This window comes from Schistocerca serialis, chromosome 2 (genome assembly GCF_023864345.2).
Source record: "Schistocerca serialis cubense isolate TAMUIC-IGC-003099 chromosome 2, iqSchSeri2.2, whole genome shotgun sequence".
Lineage (NCBI taxonomy): Eukaryota > Metazoa > Arthropoda > Insecta > Orthoptera > Acrididae > Schistocerca > Schistocerca serialis.
The window spans coordinates 1,145,004,788-1,145,025,886 of record NC_064639.1 but is presented as its reverse complement, the minus strand read 5'-3'; positions in this window follow the sequence as shown (position 1 = coordinate 1,145,025,886).

Here is a 21,099-nt window from a genome sequence, read left to right as displayed (position 1 = left end):
TCCTTCTGAATCTGTTTAGCGTATTGCTCTCTTTGTCTCCCTCTACGATTTTTACCCTCTACGCCTCTCTCCAATACTAAATTGTTGATCCCTTGATGCCTCAGAACATGTCCTACCAACCGATCCCTTCTTCTAGTTAGATTGTGCCACAAACTTCTCTTCTCCCGAATCCTATTCAATACCTCCTCATTAGTTATATGATCAACCTATCTAATCTTCAGCATTCTTCTGTAGCACCACATTTCGAACGCTTCCATTCTCTTCTTGTCCAAACTAGTTATCGTCCATGTTTCACTTCCATACATGGCTACGCTCCATACAAATACTTTCAGAAACGAGTTCCTGACACTTACATCTCTACTCGATGTTAACAAATTTCTCAGAAACGCTCTCCTTGCCGTTGCCAGTCTACATTTTATATCCTCTCTACTTCGACCATCATCAGTTAGTTTGCTCGCCAAATAACAAAACTCCTTTACCACTTTAAGTGTCTCATTTTCTAATCTAATTCCCGCAGCATCACCCGACTTCATTCGACTGCATTCCATTATCCTCGTTTTGCTTTTGTTGATGTTCATCTTTTATCCTCCTTTCAGAACACTGTCCATTCTGTTCAACTGCTCTTCCAAGTCCTTTGCTGTCTCTGACAGAATTACAATGTCATCGGCGAACCTCAAAGTTTTTATTTCTTCTCCATTGATTTTAATACCTACTCCGAATTTTTCTTTTGTTTCATTCACTGCTTGCTCAATATACAGATCGAATAACATCGGAGAGAGGCTACAACCCTGTCTCACTCCCTTGCCAACCACTGCTTCCCTTTCATGCCCCTCGACTCTTATAACTGCCATCTGGTTAATATACAAATTGTAAATAGCCTTTCGCTCCCTGTATTTTATCCCTGCCACCTTCATAATTTGAAAGAGAGTATTCCAGTCAACATTGTCAAAAGCTTTCTCTAAGTCTACAAATGCTAGAAACGTAGGTTTGCCTTTCCTTAATCTAGCTTCTAAGATACGTCGTAGGGTCAGTATTGCCTTACGTGTTCCAGTATTTCTACGGAATCCAAACTGATTCTCCCCGAGGTCGGCTTGTACCAGTTTTTCCATTCGTCTGTAAAGAATTCGCGTTAGTATTTTGCAGCTGTGACTTATTAAACTGATTTTCGGTAATTACAAAACGTGAGAAGTCCACCAGTTGCCACTCAGTGGGCATCCAGTTGCGATATTAGCGTGAGAATTTCAGTCTTTGTCGCCGATTAACAACAGTCAGCATGAGTGCATAAATTAGGCGCCCGCTCCGGAAGCTGATACGCTGAGTGGTCGTTTGGGAAGGCACTATTGGTAACCCACTGGTTCATCCGGGTGGTCAGTTCTTGAACAGTTGCACATCTAATCGGCCGTACCTACCTCCGCAACCGTCGTTCACCCCTACCATCCATGGCCGGTGATACACCACAGTTCCTCGCCGATGGTTTTGGATAGCGCCATTTTGCCATCCACGGTATACTGCAACCACGCGTCACGTGAACTGCTTATAAAATTAACCGTTTCTTACGTGCTCCCACTCTTGGCCCCCAGTCCAATGATCATCACCTTTGTGCCATCAGATAAATCGCTCCTTTTCCGAGTTATGAAAATGATTGGACTGTTTGTGCGTACCCACGGCACGTTTTATATACCCTCCACTACTGATACTTCCACCTGCCATCTGTGGGTGGTTATTGCACCATGACGTCGAACGTAGATGGTTGTTACATTAATGTTGCCGGACCGTGTATAACAACGGCTAAAGTGGTGCAGTTGGATACATGTTCATCATGAAGACGTAGAAGAAAGGTCTACATTCTGTCACGAGAATGTTGAAATAAACGCCCTGTTTGATGTTCATGGGAAATCTGAATGAGTGGACACAAGTCATGCTACGGAACACATACCAATATATCGCAAAACCGTTTGAGAATAATAGAGTTCCTTGTGCTCTGTTGTTTGTGAACCAGTCATGAGCGTTTTAACAAGTGTGTGCCAATCATAAAGGCGTGAGTGTAGCTTCGATCATGTGAGCGACAGTTATCGCGAAATATTAGGTTTTAGGTAACCATTACAGTCCGAAAATTATGGATGTACGATACTGCAATGCCTCTGTTATTCTGACTACAATGGAAAATTCCTTTGGACATTCATGGCCAAAGGAATTTTGCATCGCAATTAGAATAACACAGGCACTGCAATATCGTATTTATCTGCCGACACGGGGCAAGCGGCTTTCAAGTACAAGAACTCTAGGGGAATATAGACTGTATACCAATTAGGTTCCTTTCTGAGTATGCTGATGCATTTGCTCCATACTTAACAATCGTATACAACCGTTCGCTCCACGAAAGATCCGTACCCAAAGACAGGAAAGTTGCATAGGTCACACCAATATTCAAGAAAGGTAGTAGGAGTAATCAACTAAATTACAGGCCCATATCGGTCACGTCGACATCCAGCAGGATTTTACAATATATATTGTGTTCGAGCATTATGAATTACCTCGAAGGAAATGGTCTATTGACACACACTCAACATGCGTTTAGAAAACAACGTTCCAGTGAAACACAACTAGCTCTTTATTCACATGAAGTGCTGAGTGCTATTGACAAGAGATTTCAGATCGATTCCGTATTCCTGGATTTCCGGAAGGCTTTTGACACAGTACTACACAAGCGGCTCGTAGTGAAACTGCGTGCTTACGGAATATCGTCTCAGTTATGTGACTCGATTTGCGATTTCCTGTCAGTTCGTAGTCATTGACGGAAAGTCTTCGAGTAAAACAGAAGTGATTTCTGGCGTTTCTCCGAGGTAGTGTTGTAGGCCCTTTGCTGTTCGTTATCTATATAAACGATTTGGGAGACAGAATGAGATTTTCACTCTGCAGCGGAGTGTGCGCTGATATGAAATTTCCTGGCAGATTAAAACTGTGTGCCCGACCGAGACTCAAACTCGGGACCTTCGCCTTTCGCGGGCAAGTGCTCTACCAACTGAGCTAAAAAGCCGTAAATTCATTTAAATACCTAGGTATTAAATTACGAACAACTTAATTTGGAAGGAATACATAGAAAATGTTGCGGGGAAAGCGAACCAAAGATTGAGTTTTATTGGTAGGACACTTAGAAAATGTAACAGATCTACTAAGGAGACTGCCTACACTACGCTTGTCCGTCCTCTTTTAGAATAGTGCTGTACGGTGTGGGATCCTTACCAGATAGGACTAACGGAGTACATCGAAAAAGTTCAAAGAAAGGCAGCACGTTTTGTTTTATTGCGAAATATATGTGAGAGAGTGTCACAGAAATAGTACAGGATTTGGGTTTGAAATCGTTAAAAGAAAGGCGTTTTTCGTTGCGACGGAATCTTCTCACGAAATTCCAAACACCAACTTTCTCCTTCGAATGTGAAAATATTTTGTTGGCACCGCCCTACATAGGGGGGAACTATCACCACGATAAAATAAGGGAAATCAGAACTGGTACGGAAAGATGTAGGTGTTCATTCTTTCTGCGCGCTGTACGAGATTGGAATAACAGTTGTGAAGGTGGTTCGATGAACCTTCAGCCAGACACTTAAATGTGATTTGCAGAGTATCCATGTAGATGCAGACGTATACATAATGGAAGAGCGAGTCCAGGTCGCAGACGCATGGTTGACGACGTACAGAAGTTTGGGCGTGGGTCGTACGAGAATAGCCAAATGGTGAGGCGACCGCTCACAACAAGCAGGAATTCCGGGATCGGGTCTCGGTCCAGCACAAATTTTCATTTTCGTCATTCTATTCTATAGCTGAGGGTTGTCCTCATTCGCAATTGCGAATTCTTTTAACGTATTATAGATAAAAGTCCCCATCAGACAGAGTGCAGCTTACAGACAGAATTACTTCCATCAGTAGACAGCGAGATGACTGACACGTGTAGCCGATCATAAGCGTCTGTAGGCCTACTTACAGGCAGCAACACAGCCTTAAACAACGCTGTTCCTGAGTGACAGATGACAAACGTTTGAGTTAGTATCAGGGTAACAGTGTTATTTGTTGACGGAATGTGACGGCGGAAGTCTGATAAGAGTGTTTTTACTGAAAGAACTTTATTGGCTCCAGAGGTACGCCACGCTTTCCTTTGCGCCAAACAGTTTTTGAATCTCATTTGGAATATCAGATTGTAACAATATAAATTTACATTTTTACTCTGGTACAGAACCGAGGAGAACTCAGCTTAGATCTTCCATTTAAATTCAATTACAGTGGAGCACAGGGGAAAAAAATAACTTCGATCAAGTCAGGTGCAGAGGGACTTGGCTAACCGCTCAGTAAAGTAGTCCCTCCGAGGAAAGCTGTTACCAGAGTCGTTTGATCTCCAGAACCGCCAGATTCATAAAAATCGGTTTATTTGTGCGCTTGACAGTATTATAAGACATATTCATTCGCAAATACTTCATTAAAATTCCATCTGCCAAAGAAAATACAATGAAATTAAATCTTTGCAAGACTTTCTGCAGCCATAAGGAGTATGATGAGTTCATTTTGTCTGTTCTCATGCGATAAGGCTGGCATTACACTGTTAAATATCTGTGGTACGTCTTCTATAAACGAAGCAATACGTTCTAACATCATTAAAGGTTATCAAGAAGGACGTTAGCACACTATCAAATATTGCATAAAATGTATTTTATGATTTTTTGAGCAAGTTATTTTTCAGCATAATACAGGCCTAACTCTGCAAGCTAATAAACAAAGCCAAAAAGTTTTAAGAAAATAAACGAATATTACTTCAGAAATAAATATATATTTATCAAAGCCGAATAGTATTAAAAGTACCTCATAGATCATCCGGGAGCTATGGGGCGCCAAATGAAAATAGTGACCTGTGATTTAGTAGAACTTCAGAAAATAAAGTGTACTACTTGATCCCAAAGCTGTTACTGTATTGAAAAATCACCGTGGAAAACTGTGACAGATACCATCATCCTTAGTTTTTCTGACTATTCTCAAATTACGCTTCATTCTAACTTTTTATACTTCTTTCATGAAAACGTATATTCGTACATTTGTATATGTTAAGTCTATAGTTGTTCTCGGATCAAATTTATACTGAGTACAGATATAATCGGAGCAGTTAAGTCATCAACTGAAAATAATTGGGAATTTTATTTCTGGCCTCAATCAAGGACGAAATGTAACGTGTGCCACACTTGTTTTGAACATATAATTCACTCATTCACATGGATCAGCACGTTTATCGGTAAAATTCAGATTAATTAATAGTCAATGTAGACCACTATGGGGAATAATCAAGGTATTTGTGACAGCATAAATGTATGTAAGAAAGTGTGGCTTCTTGAAACAAGTAGTACATCTATGGGCATTCTAGCCCATTTTGTTTATGTGTAGCATTACGGGTACTTTGCTATTACTGAGTGACCACGCCCACTTCCTAAGACACGGCCCTTTCCTAAGCCTCGCCCACTTACAAAGCCACGCACCCATCCTAAGCAATACTGTGTTCCCTTTCTCTACCTCCTTCCTTTTAACCAATCAGAGTCCAGTATTCTACCAGACATTAAAACGAAACAGCCACCCTCTTGGCATCATTTTTAACTAAGTCTTAAACCACGACACTGAGCCAGTCAGAGAGATTCTAAGCCTAAACGGAAATCTTTTGCTCTCCTCCTGAGAGCTGAGTATTTCAATAGGCACTAAAACGAAACAGTCAGTCTCTCTGTGCCCAATTTTCGTCTAATACTTTCATCGTCTTATTAAGGAACACTGTTTAGCAAATCACGGAGCCCTGCATTTTACTCACATATAAAACAAACCGCCAATTACAGAGACGTCTATATCATGACAATTGCTTGATGTCTGCACGTGATTGCCGAAAGCCAACTGTAGCAGGTGGAAGCGAGGAGAGCCAGTAGTAAAGTACTTCGAAATTACGAAACGAATTATAGTGATTCATTTGTTGAAAGATAAAACTTATTTGAACTTATTTATTTTTCTGGAATATACCATTCTGTAATTTCATCTTAATTAATTTAGAAAAAAGGATTCATCCAAGGTAGAGAAATATTGTGTAAAGTATATGGCCATCAGAAGCTCATTGCCTGAGTTTGGATCTGAGAAATGAGAAGAGAAACATTTCGCCCATTTACAACTGGAGGAGGGATTGCCGTCTGAAGATAATTGAGCCCAGGGACTAGCTCTGCTGACGGTCACTTGTATCCTCATGAGCTCTATAAACTTTTATTAAGTTTATGTAATAGTTACATTAAGGATATTGTGAGGAGCATTTATAGCATTTGTAGACTTAGGGAAAACGTTTGACCGAGTTGACTGGAACATTCTCTTTCAAATTCTGAAGATGAAAGGGTTGAAATACAGGGAGTGAAAGGCTATTTATAATTGGTAGAGAAACCAGGTGGCAGTTATAAGAGTCGAAGGGCATGAAAGGGAAGCAGTGGTTGGGCAGGGAGTGAGACAGAGCTGGAGCCGATCCCCTATGTCGTTCAATCTGTGTACTGAGTAAGCAGTAAAGGAAACAAAAGAAAAATTCGAAGTTGGAATTAAAATCCAGGGAGAAGAAATAAAAACCTTGAGGTTTGTCAATAACACTGTAATTCCGTCAGAGACAACAAAGGACTTGGAAGAGAAGTTGAACGGAATGGACAGCTCCTTGAAAGGAGGATATAAGATGAACATCAACAAAAGCAAAGTGAGGATATTGGAATGTAGTCGAATGAAGTCGGGTATGCTGAGGGAATTACATTGGAAATCGAGGCACATAAATTAGTAAATGAGTTTTCTATTTGGGCAGCGAAAACCTGATGATGGCCGAAGTAGAGAGAACATAAAATATAGACTTGCTATGGCAAGAAAAGGGTTTCTGAAGAATAGAAATTTGTTAACATCGAATATAGAATTGGAAGCCTTCTCTGAACATGTTGGTATTTAGTGTAGCCATGTCTGGAAGCGAAACATGGACAATAAACAGTTTAGACAAGAAGAGAATATCAGCTTTTGAAATGATAGAATGCTGAAGATCAGGTGTGTAGATTACGTAGCTGAATAGACTTGGTTTACAGGTGTCCCTAGAAAAACAGAATTATTTGAGTTTTCTGTCAAATATTAATCCGGCTGACACATAGTGGGACTAATATTAAAATATGATGGTATAATAAATGTAACAGTATACTTAATTCTCTGAAAATCAGTATGTCTGGCTGGTAACTATAGATAAGGTCTATGCAAACATTAACACCGACTTGGGTAAGAACTGAATTCAGTACATGTGAAAAAGAGTAATAATCTAAGTAAAATCTTACTATGTCATCAGACTCTTTTTGTGGATAAGAGTTGTACAAAGCTCCACACGTTACAAAATATTAACACGTGGAATTCAATTACTACATCCAAGAGATGGGTTACCATAAAACACATAATCCTAACCCTACCTCTTAAACATAATATATAAGTAGATTGTTCCAAGGGATACTTCTGTCATTAAATGAAGCAACAAGTTTACTGTTGCCAGTCACCGTTTTATCTACTTCCACGACGCGTTTCGAAGGTTTAAACCTCCATCATCGGGTGGATATACATTAGTTAGTATTACATTTGTGTGTGTGTTGTGTTACGAGTTTTGGAGGAACTTGTGGCACTGGCTCCAGTGGTCACAGGTTCCTTTTGCTGTCGTCACACATCACATGTATACTGCCACACTTGTAAACAAATATGGCGTCTGCATCAGTTTAGAAGACAGTATACTGACAAAATACAGGCTTTGTGGATAATTACGAGACATAAATGGCTACACAAAACAACCCACGAATTTCTAATATTAAAATTCTAACTTCTCAATTTACCTTGTATTACCTCAAAAGAGTAATAGTCCTTCAAAATGTGACACACTATGGTATACTTAGGAGTACACAGTAAGAGAGAGAGAGAGAGACAGTGAAGTATTACGAACAGATAAAAGTTGCTCAGTAATTTCAACTGAAAAAAACGGAGCTTAAACTAGACAGAGCATCTGATAAACCATCACTGTCTTAACTACATAATCGGAAGTTGCAAATACAGCCAAATAATAGTGAAAATCTCTGGAAAGCAAAAAGGAGAAGGTGTACCCATTTAGTTAAAAATCATTTTAAATTAGCTCATGGGATAATAGTCCGTATGCACATCACATATTTAAATATCAATTAATTTGTCATAACTGAGGCAAATGAAAATTAACAAGGTTGAAATGCGATCTGAATGGTTACTGGTTTGCACAACAAACAGTATAGCTCTCATAAATGGGTACTTAAAATCACTATTTTTCATACATTAGTGCTCAAAATCCAACACGATATTGTCCAGCTGCAAAATGAGGATTTAGTATGACCTTTATTATTTGTTGGGTGAACGCATCTAGTGTAAGGGCTTCCTAGTCATAATGCAGTTCCCACATAGACTCATTCATTGTAGAAAACACGTACTCCTTTAAATGCTTATCTAATTTACAGAAACACAAAATAAAGTCATCAATATTTATTGCCTTATTACATCACAGTTTTAAAAAGAACATAAAGCCCAAGTACTTGAGGAAACAGATCTGTGTCAAACCGTTAATATCGATTATCTTGTGCAAAAATATTGCCTGTTATCTCATCATAACCAGGGTACCACTGTAAATCCCTTTTTCAGGAAACACGTGGAAAATTACTAATTCCCATTATCTAAGAAGATAAAATATGGTAATAATGCAAGGAAGTATCAGGTGCAGTGCTCAGGATAATACACAGATTTAATGTTTTTCCGAATACTGTCACTCAACCACAATATTCTGCAAACATGTGCCAATAATTATTATTGAACTGCCCTCTACAACTAAGATTATAACGAGAAAAACTGGAAAACAACACCAGATCAGAACTTGTTTTATTATTAGTTGAAAATGGGTGAAGCTACAACCTTTTTTTTTCTCTAAAACGACGAGGTTCTATAAAATATCTATCTTCTCAACTGTTCATAGGATTTACTGTTTTTAGCCTAGCAGGAGACCTTCATATGGCATAAAATAAGCTGTAAAAGAAAGTTGTAGGCATGGAGAAATACACAGACAAAACTCAAGAAAAGATAACTAAAGTGTGTGTTTACAATGACAAAAAACTAACATCTTCGTCCTACTCATAAAACTTCACGTAAGAGTGGAGAAAGAGTGCAGTGAGTTTATAATTAGTTCGTAAAGACGGAAAGTTTCACAGATAGATCGTGGTTCAGTGTGACAGAAGCACCTGCACTGTTTGTAAATAAACTTCCGACTGACAGGAGAAGAGCACGTTGCTTGCAAGGTGGGGAAGAAGAAACGTGCATGTGTGACGTCGACAATTTTTAATGGTGCTTCTCTCTAGAGTAAAACAAGAAAAGAAAAGAAAACTTTGACTCTTTCCACATTCCAGAGGCTCCTGTGCAAGGGACCCATGGAAAACTGCAAATGGTATGTAGGTTGATGTAGGGGGGTATTATCTGCGGCGTAACATAATCTTGCGTGAGAGGAAAGAGCGGAGAGTGGTGAGGGGAAGGTGGCACTTTTAGCACCCAGCACAGCACACGTATTTTTCCTAAAACGAGCTTGAAATTATCATATGTATTTTAAAACATACTGGTGATATGATCCAGCGGTAAGATGCTAAGTGCGCGTAAAAGAAAAAAGAAAAAAGAAAGAAAGACTTCTGACAGTAGGTTAAACACGAAGTACGGAGCGATACCAAATTTGTACGTGAAAGGATCTTAACTTTTGTATGACAAAACTAAATGCAAGGCTACATAGAGAACAACACTTGAGAAGGCTCAGTTCAGATCATTGGTGCAGTACTTATTTTAAATTTAAAACAGGAATAGGGTGACAAAGTGTATCTCTGTGTTGAATTTCAGCAGTTCAGTTCAGTGGACATCAGAATTGAAAACGTGCAATTAATTTTAACTCTTAGTGACACATTAAAAGAAAATACCCGAAGTAGATGCTTCTGACGCTGCTGATGATAGTCGAAGTAGAGAGGATATAAAATGTAGACTGGCAATGGCAAGGAAAATGTTTGTGAAGAAGAGAAATTTGTTAACATCGAGTATCGACTGAAGTGTTAGGAAGCCTTTTCGGAAAGTATTTGTGTGCAGAGTAGCCCTGTATGGAAGTGAAACATGGACGATAAATATTTTAGACAGGAAAAGAATAGAAGCTTTCGAAATGTGGTGCTACAGAAGAATGCTGAAGATTAAATGGGTAGATCACGTAACTAATGAGGAGGTATTGAATAGAATTTGGGGGAAGAGGACTTTGCGGCACAACCTGACTAAAAAAAAGGGATAGGTTCGTAGGACACGTTCTGATGCATCATGGGATCACTAATTTAGTATTTGAGGGAAGCGTGGAGGGTAAGAGTCGTAGAGGGAGACCAAGAGATGAATACACTAAGCAGATTCAGAAGGATGTAGGTTGCAGTAGGTACTGGGAGATGAAGAAGCTTGCACATGATAGAGTAGCATGGAGAGCTGCATTAAACCTGTCTCAGGACTGAAGACCACAACAACAACAACAGCAAATGCTTTTGAACCAACAACGGATTTAGCTCATCTGCAAACGAGTGGAACATTAGTTACAACAATTAGCTGAAAATTTGAAATATAACGATCTACTGAGCAATAGAAAACGAACAGAATAGGCATTGCAAAAGAGGCTGTAGATTCCCTATTTGGCAATAAACGAAACACTTAACGAAGCAGGCTTTTAAAAAGTAGCGTGGAAAACAGATTTATTGAGGTAAACTTAATGCATTCTTTCGAAAGACAAAACTGAAACCTTCTCGTCAAATGAGATCTACAAGTGAAATACAATACAATACAACAAAATTCAACTACAAAGCTCTGTAATCCAGTCACATGACAAAGACCTATACAGTAGTCGGGAGAGAGTACCTTTAAACACCACAAAATCTTCGGAAATACTAAACGTTCCATGTAACAAAAACAGGCATGCACCTGTGCCATCCTTCTCGCATAAAATATTAACGATTACTTACAATCAGTTAATATTTATACTTTATATAATTCAGGTGATTATAAAGCAAAAGCTGTGCAATAGATGACTTATAAATGAAATGAAAATTAGACTTAAATACCGCAGACAGGGCGAAGAGGTGGAAGAGAAGTGGCTGCGTGGCTGGCTTATCGCAAGGCGACATCTGTGCCAGTTCAGGTATTTGTACCATGCGGCTTCTGTTTACAGCAATCGTTCACAGGTAAGAGAAGGTGCAACTTAACGACCCCAAAAGCATAGTTGTCTCAAATGGAAGCTCGTTACATAGTAGATTGAAACACGATTAACAGTTTTTCTCTGACGTCTGGGGCGACAGCATAATATAGACCATTTATCATCACTCTATCATCTACTCTGATACAATTAGCAACATAATTAGCATTCATTGTATCCGCCTCACCTTCCACAGCAAAACATTATCTGTAGAACAGAAACGTACCCTTAAAACAGCTGACACACGAACTCATGACTGCACATAATTACCTTCAACCACATGGATGACAGGACATCTTGCCTGCTAAAAAATAATCTCAATAAAACAACCTCATACATATCTTTATATCAACAAAATTTCTCTGCACTCTGGGGGATTACAGCTAAGCAACTACCACAAATGAAAAGCAGAAGGCACGGACAGAAAAGAATAAAAGGTCGCGAAAGAGAATGTAGAGAGGCGAGAAAGAAGAGAAAGAGGAGGCAGAAAAAGTTGAGCCCTTCGTACCGCAATTCGGTATGTCACACAGAATAGTATCGGTTTCGGCAAGACAAGTGCTAATCGTGTAATTACGATGGGGTATGCGCTTGTAATGATTCCATTACCGAAAACACAAGGAACCAAGAAATGCAGCGAGCACAGGACAATCAACCTCATTTCACATGCAGCCAAAGTGATGTTAAGAATAATTAATAAAAGACTTGTAAAAGTAATGGAGGAGAATCTTGGCGAGGAGCAGTTTGGCTTTAGACGGAATACGGGCACCAGAGATGCAATAGGGCTCCTACGAATCTTGGGAGACAGGTTTATTGAAAAAGGAAGAGACCTATATATGTGCTTCATCGATCTAGAAAAGGCATTTGACAGTGTGGTTTGGGACAAGCTGGCTACTATAATGAGGGAAAAGAGAGTGAACTGGAAAACCAGAAGACTTATAAACTCATTATATCTTAATCAAAAAGTTTCAGTTGAAGTGAGAGGAGAAAGTACAGACTGGATCAGACTAGGAAAAGGAGTTGGACGAGAATGCTGTTTATTACCTACTCTTTTCAACCTCTATTTGGAAAATATGATTGACCAATGCTCATCAGATGACAAAGGCGTAGAAATTGGAAGAAGAAGAGTAGGGTGTTTGAGGTTTGCTGATGACCTGGTCCTTCTAGCCACAGGGGAAAAATAATTACAGGATTTGGTGGACATCATTGCAACTAATTGGATTGAAAATTAACACAAATAAAACACAAAAGTATTGGCACTAGGAAGAAATAAGGAAATAAAAATTATGCTGACTGGAGAAATACTAGAACAGGTGCAAAATTTTAAGTATCTTGGAAGCAGGATAGACACCGACTGGAAGTGCACCACAGAAATTAAAACAAGGATAGCAATGGCAAAAGAGGAGTTTTATGAGAAAAGGAGAATCTTCTGCAGCGGTCTGGACAGAGAACTCTGAAAGAGACTCATAAAATGTCTTGTATGGAGTGTTCTTCTATATGGCGCTGAAACGTGGACTATGAGGAAAAAAGACAGAGAAAGGCTGGAGGCTTTTGAGATCTGGACATGGCGGAAGATGGAAAGAATAAGTTGGATGGACAGAGTAAAAAATGAAGAAGTATTGAGAAGAGTGGGAGAGAAAAGACAGTTACTAGATGTAATAAAGAGAAGAAAATGAAATTGGATTGGGCATATATTAAGAAAGAGTGACGGACTGATAAAAACAGTTTTAGAAGGTTATGTAGAAGGGAAAAGGAAGCGAGGAAGGAAGAGATTCCAGACACTGGATGACATGATGGACGGTACAACATACAGCAGCCTTAAGAAGGAAGCAATGGATCGCAGAAAATAGAGAGGCAAAGGACCTGCTAATATAGCAGATAACTGATGATGATGATCATGATGCGCTTGGGGCCTCGAGTCGTCTAGTACCAGTAGTAAACTATGGACAGTACCAAGATAGTCGGAATCCAATGGTTTGCTGCTTTTGTTACAAGACCTAAACTTTGATTTCGCGTCTGTGCTTTGTTTTGCGATAAAAACACACTTCCATCAAGTTACAAGGATTTACTGCTCCGACGATTTCGGAAACCTCGCATGCGAGGTATGCAGGCACGAGGGCTTACAGATTCCTTGAGGTGCTCACGTCTGTGGAGCAAGGAGTACGAGCCTACCTTCATCAGAGGGCGCAGACATGATAGTTATAGGGAAGATCGCCGAGCGGGGTAGTCGCGCCGTCTAAGGGCACTTTGCCACGGAAAACGCACCTCCCCCCTCCACCCATCGGTGGCGCGAGTCCTCCCTCGAGCGTGGGTCTGCGTGTTGTCCTTAGTATAAATTAGTTTAAGTTAGATTAAGTAATTTCTAAGACTAGGGGTCGATGACCTCAGCAGTTTGGCCCATAGGAGCTTCGGTTCCAGGCGCTACAGTCTGGAACTGCGCGACCACTACTGTCGCAGGTTCGAATCCCGTCTCGGGCATGGATGTGTGTAATATCCTTAGGTTAGTTAGGTTTAAGTACTATGTTCTAGGGGACTGATGATCTCAGAGGTTAAGTCCCATAGTGCTCAGAGCCATTTGAACCATATGACCTTACCACAAATAAAATAAAAATAGGGAAGATCAAAGAAAATAGAATGGATCACGAAATGAAAGGGAAATTGAAGTAAATTTCATGAACGGCTGGGAGACCCTGTGCCTGCCAAGTCCATTTAGCAAGCTGCAAATCTATTGAGATAAACTGAAAGCCCTCAAAAATATACCTCTTGAAACTTCTCATCACAACAACTAAGCATGAAATACACCACTGGCCATTAAAATTGCTACACCACGAAGATGACGTCCTACAGACGCGAAATTTAACCGACAGGAAGAAGATGCTGTGATGAGCAAATGATTAGCTTTTCAGAGCATTCACACAAGGTTTGCGCCAGTGGTGACACCTACAATAGGCTGACATGAAGAAAGTTCCAAACCGATTTCTCATACACAAACAGCAGTTGACCGGCGTTGCCTGGTGAAACGTTGTTGTGATGCCTCGTGTAAGGAGGAGAAATGCGTCCCATCACGTTTCCGACTTTGATAAAGGTCGGATTGTAGCCTATCGCGATTGCGGTTTATCGTATCGCGACATTGCTGCTGACGTTGGTCGAGATCCAATGACTGTTAGCAGAATGTGGAATCGGTGGGTTCAGAAGGGTAATACGGAACGCCGTGCTGGATCCCAACGGCCTCGTATCACTAGCAATCGAGATGACAGGCATCTTATCCGCATGGCTGTCGCGGATAGTGCAGCCACGTCTCGATTCCTGAGTCAACAGATGGACAATAACCATCTACACGAACAGTTCGACGACGTTTGCAGCAGGATGGACTATCAGCTCGGAGACCATGGCTGCGGTTACCCTTGACGCTGTATCCCAGACAGGAGCGCCTGTGATGGTGTACTCAACGACGAACCTGGGTGTACGAATGGCAAAACATCATATTTTCGGATGAATCCAGGTTCTGTTTACAGCATCATGATGGTCGCATCCGTGTTTGGCGACATCGCGGTGAACGCACATTGGAAGCGTGTATTCGTCATCGCCATACTGGCGTATCACCCGGCGTGATGGTATGGGGTGCCATTGGTTACACGTCTCAGTCACCTCTTGTTCGCATTGACGGCACTTTGAACAGTGGACGTTACATTTCAGATGTGTTACGACCCGTGGCTCTACCCATCCTTCGATCTCTGCGAAACCCTATAATTCAGCAGGATAATACAAGACCTGCATGTTGCAGGTCCTGTACGGGCCTTTCCGGATATAGAAAATGTTCGACTGCGGCCCTGGCCAGTACATTCTCCAGATCTCTCACCAATTAAAAAGGCCTGGTCAATGGTGGCCGAGCAACTGCTTCGTCACAATACGCCAGTCACTACTCCTGATGAACTGTGGTATCGTGTTGAAGCTGCATGGGCAGCTGTACCTGTACACGCCATCCAAGCTCTGTTTGACTCAATGGCCGGGCATGTCAAGGCCGTTATTACGGCCAGAGGTGGTTGTTCTCGGTACTGATTTCTCAGGACCTATGCACCCAACTTGCGTGAAAATGTAATCTTACGTGCTTATCTAGGAACAATTACACATTCAACAAACCTTCTACTAACTATGCTCATAAAAATTTAAAGTTCAAATGGCTGCAGTGCCTAAGTACACATCTACACTTTACTACAGTCATCACGTCGCGAAGCGCGGAATACCGCGGCGCCTGCAAGGCGGCAGCTAAGGGCCGTAAACATGCATGGGCGGCGGGACGGCGGAAGTACGCGCCCCGGGCGTTAAGGCCAGAACCCTAACGGAGATGGTAGAGGGGGGGCTGACCGGCTGTGACGTGGGGTGGCACGGCGGCAGGTGGGCCACGTGGCTGGTGGGCAGCAGCAGCAGAGCCCGCGACGCGGACGTTTTGGCTGTTGCGAGGCGGCAAGGCATCGTGGCCTGTTTTCAGATCGCCCTCACCAACGCGTGACAGAACCGATGTATATACTAGACAAGAGGCGGGCGTGCAAGGTGCAAGTTTGCAGAATCACATAATGTGAAAAACTAAATCCCATATGTAAAGGCCGGCGCTTGTGGCCGAGCGGTTCTAGGCGCGTCAGTCGGGAACCAGGATGCTCCTACGGTCGCAGGTTCGAATCCTGCCTCGGGCAGGGATGTGTGTGTTGTCCTTAGTTAGGTCTAGGGGACTGATCACCTCAGATGTTAAGTCCCATAGTGCTGACAGCCATTTGAACCATATCTAAAGTTACTAGTGTTTGCAGAATGGAAAGTAGTAACTTGACTCCACTAGCCGCATCTCTTTAAAATGGTCACAACGAAATAACGTAATTCGAAAGTGTTGCAAGGAAGATACAAATGAGGTAAACAAGACTAGTAAACTTAAAATATGCTTGATTAATGGCGGAAGGGAAGATTATTTGAATTTAAAGGGCCAGAGCGAACACATCAGCTAAGATGCGTAACAAAATTCAGTCAGATAAACAGGAAAACAAGCACAGTGAAACTGAGGAGGAATCTGATCATGAAAAAATGGGATGACACAAAAAAGAAGAATCGCAGGATCTAATCATGGAGATTATGGGTGAAGTGTAGGCAGTAAAGGAAAAGGATAATGAAGACAGTCATTATGTGTGGATGAGAAAGAGGATAAAGTTGACGACGAATACGCGTAAATTCGTAGAGAGACATCAGATTTAGTGACGTAGTTTCATTTATCACTGGTTACTACTGTTAAGAGAGAGAATAGTGAAAGCATTTCAGCTAGTATATGTCTAACTTCCAGATGTTCCAAAGGGTTTGAGAGAAGGGAAGTTGAGCACGATCTACAGGAGGAATCTGAAGTTATTAACAGTGAGGAAACGACTGGATAGCGAGTTATTAATTTATTAGTAAAGGATGAACAGGTAGCAGTTAGAAGGTGTAAATATTAAGAATAATAAATACTGGAAAGGTTGTTGTTGAACTGTTCCTGTGTTTCCAAATGAGTGGCTGCTTTTAAGTTATTACCTTCTGGCTAAGAGATAGGAGACAATCATCGAATTTATCTTGTGAGGTAATGGGCGAATTTTGGTGCCCTGAAAATATTCTAAGTTCGGAGTTGGCGTGGCCGCATGGGCCGCTCGGCCAGCCGGAGCCCGATAGCAAACACGTGGTGGCGAACGTTAGGCGGACAAGAGGGGCAGCCCCAGCGCACGGTCGGGCCGCGGAGCTGGGAATTCCATTGTGACGCTGTGTCGATGAAGGGGACACGATGGGAGTGCCAAAGATGGACGACCTTGTGAAACCTTAATGGCAGGCATTTCACAGTTTGTATAGAAGTTTATAGTAGCCAGATGAATCGTGATACCTCAAAAAGAAACATGTACATTACCAATGGTGTAATCATATTTTCAATATATTTATTAGATTAAAGTATAATATCTGACGATAAATTATACAAGTATCACCCAGCAACTAATTTTCCAAAGATAACGGTTCATCTTTTTTCGTCGGTCTACATGCCTTTAGAAAGCTATTAGTGTAAACCTAAATTGGTATGAATTACAGGCACGTAACTTAAATAATACATGAGTTATTGGAGGTCAAACTGGCCGATTACTATCGAACACGTCAGGCCATAAGTACTCCACAGTTACACGAAGAAACGGTAGCAGCATGCTTATGAATATATTTATTCATTTACGTCTTTGTTCATATCCGATATATACTATCCATGAAGAAATTGGTTAAATATTTACTGTGTTTTAGAAAGCACAGAAACATTATGCTACTGGCCAGCCTTTTGTTTCTATTCCTTTGATATATGTTGATTTAATTTGTTTCTGTATTTAATAACGTGTGTTAGACCGTGTTTATGGCCCAGTCGTAGGAATATTTATTTTATTTCAAGTTATTCAAATGAAAATTCAGTATTTTGTATGTGTTTCAATATGTTTGTGAGTGCACGTGGGCTTGGAGACATGGAGGGAGCGCTCTAGCCAATCACAGCGTTCGTTACTAAGAGAGACGTATGCAGGTTGGGCAGGAGCATCGTTTCCAGAGAGGACACGGGGGAGTTCTGGGGGGTGCGGCACAGGACATGGGAGGTGCTGGACGTGATGGCGCGACGGAGGGACAGTCGGAGGAAAGACTTGGACGTTGTTGTTGTCGTTGTGGTCTTCAGTCCTGAGACTGGTTGATGCAGCTCTCCATGCTACTCTATCCTGTGCAAGCTTCTTCATCTCCCAGTACCTACTGCAACCTACATCCTTCTGTATCTGTTTGGTGTATTCATCTCTAGGTCTCCCTCTACGATTTTTACCCTCCACGCTGCCCTCCAGTGCAAAATGTGCGATCCCTTGATGCCTCAGAACTTGCCCTACCAACCGGTCCCTTCTTCTTGTCAAGGTGTGCCACAAACTCCTCTTCTCCCCTGTTCTATTCAATACCTCCTCATTAGTTACGTCATCTACTTATCTAATCTTCAGCATTCTTCTGTAGCATCACATTTCGAAAGCTTCTATTCTCTTCTTGTCCAAACTAGTTATCGTCCAAGTGTCACTTCCTTACATGGCTACACTCCATACAAATACTTTCAGAAACGGCTTCCTGACACTTGAATCTATACTCGATGTTGACAAATTCCTCTTCTTCAGAAACGCTTTCCTTGCCATTGCCAGTCTACATTTTATATCCTCTCTACTTCGACCATCATCAGTTATTTTGCTCCCCAAATAGCAAAACTTCTTTACTACTTTAAGTGTCTCATTTCCTAATCTAATTCCCAATTCATTGGAGGGGTAGAGGAGCAGGAAAAACAAACGTATTTAAACCTAAAGCAAATTTATCTATAGATGCTTGCGTCGGCATTTAGTCAGGTTGTACGCACCCCAGTATAGTGCCTAATCACTTTCCTGAGTTATTCCACATTGTAGCAGTTGTGTCGCTCCCTCCCGATGATTCCAGAATTCTGTAGAGACTGGAAGAAAAAATATGTCTTGGCAGAGAAGCTAAATTTTCCAGTTTCTTAAGTGAGCTCTTACACCGGATACAAAGCCAGTAACAGAAATCAAACGCATTAAAAGAAACTATTGGAATACTCACATGAAGAAATGTAAGACACGTATCAGCCCCTACTGACTGCTGCTGTTGGCACTTCTGAGCAGCTTGCCACCAATACCTGTCTGATTTGGACTCCAGGCACAGGAAATGCAGTTTCCTGATCGTGTTTCAATTCGGGAACGCTCTCTGCTTCTACCGGATCACCTCTCCCTCGCGAACTCTGCCCTCATCAGCAGACCTTCCGTCCTCAAGCAATAAAGAGCGGAAGGCGATATCTGGTGTCTCAGCACCCCAACAAGAATTTAAATACCTGTGTGCATTTTTCGCTAACACTGGCACTTGACCTATGCTACTTACTTGTCTGTTTTGGGCTTAATATGCATAACACTCACATAATATGGATCGAATACGAAAATAAACATTATGGAGGGTTAGAGGCACTGAGAGCATAGCAAATTCATGATAACCACATCAGTAAACACTAAGCATATATTCATTATACTTCATTATACAAATAAATCAGATAGTACAGCGATGAACGTCATGGGGCTACACAGTACTTTAAAAAAAAAGAATGAAGAAAGTTGCGTAGGAATTGTCCATATGATAAATTAAAAAAGTTGGTGCAAATAATGATTTTGAAGAAATACTTGTGGTCACGCATGCTGGTAAATGTTTCGTTTATAATACGCGCATCACCGTTAATACGGCGTTTCCATCTAGGGGACACATGGCCGCAACACACTCAAACAAGTGCTAAGCAAAGTGTGTTGTGGGAATTTTCCGTATTGATCTATTAAAAGGAAGCTAATAAAAGTAATGGTTTTACAACAGAAGATGGAAAGAAGCAGACTGGTAAATGCTTGATAATGTTTCATGTGCACTGCCATTAAGCGTGAGTGACGTATCGTGGAGGCCATAGGGCTGCAAGAAATTCTAAAAGTCACTAATTAGAGAATGTACCAAAAATTATTTGGACAGTTTGCACTCACATTTGAATTTTAATAGTGATACCTCATTTGATTGTAATGTCAACATCATCATCAGGTGGGTTAAGATACATTTACATCGTCCAATTTGCAAGTGTCGCACGTGATTTCTGTTTGACAGACAAACTGATGGCAAACAGGCTGTGTGTCCTCTTGCACTAGTGGAGAGAATTCAACGTTATTTATAGAATTTATTCATTTTTATTTTTTTACATGCGTGTGGGAACTTTACTTACTGTCTAAGCAAATATACACTGAATCCCCAGAGAAACTGGTATAGGCATGTGTATTCAACTATCGAGATATAAGCAGGCAAAATGCGACGCTGCGCTCAACAACTCCAGTATGGGACAAGAGTCTGGCGCAGTTGTTAGACCGGCTACTGGTGCTGCAGTGGCAGGTTATCAACATTTAAGTGAGCTTGGACGTGGTGTTATAGTCGGCGCACGAGCGATGGGACACAGCATCGCCGAGGTAGTGATGAAGTGGGGATTTTCCCGTGACAACCATTTCACGATTCGACATTGAATATCAAGAATCCGGTAAAACATCATATCTCCGATATCGCTGAGGCCAACTGAAGAGAATCGTTCAACGTGATAGAAGTGTTACGGATTTATGGACAGCCCGGCAGGTTTCATGGCGTCAGTTCTTTCCGGCACTACTGCAGCATTAATCGAGTCCATACCACGTCGTGTTGTGACACTTCCGCACTCTCGCGGGGGCCCAACACGATATTTTTCTTTGGCTTTTCAGTGTATTTGCCTTGTATCACACTACACACTTTTCAGTGTTGCAATATTACAATACTTTGCAAGTCTAGCAGTTCAAATATGTTAGTTGGCAGAAAGTTTCTGGACAAATGGCGAGAGTTGCTTCATATATAAATGAATTCTTAGTTTCCAGAATGAGATTTTCACTCTGCAGCGGAGTGTGCGCTGATATGAAACTTCCTGGCAGATTAAAACTGTGTGCCCGACCGAGACTCGAACTCGGGACCTTTGCCTTTCGCGGGCAAGTGCTCTGCCACACAGTTTTAATCTGCCAGGAAGTTTCGAATTCTTAGTTGTTCATAATAGGACAGTATTGCGTAATTAATCATTTTCAAACAGTATTCCGTGGAAACTACAAGCACAAATGGTCCGTGTTACTACTATTTTCATTTTTCTGCTGTTGTTGTGGTGTTCAGTCCGAAGACTTCTACAGTGCAGC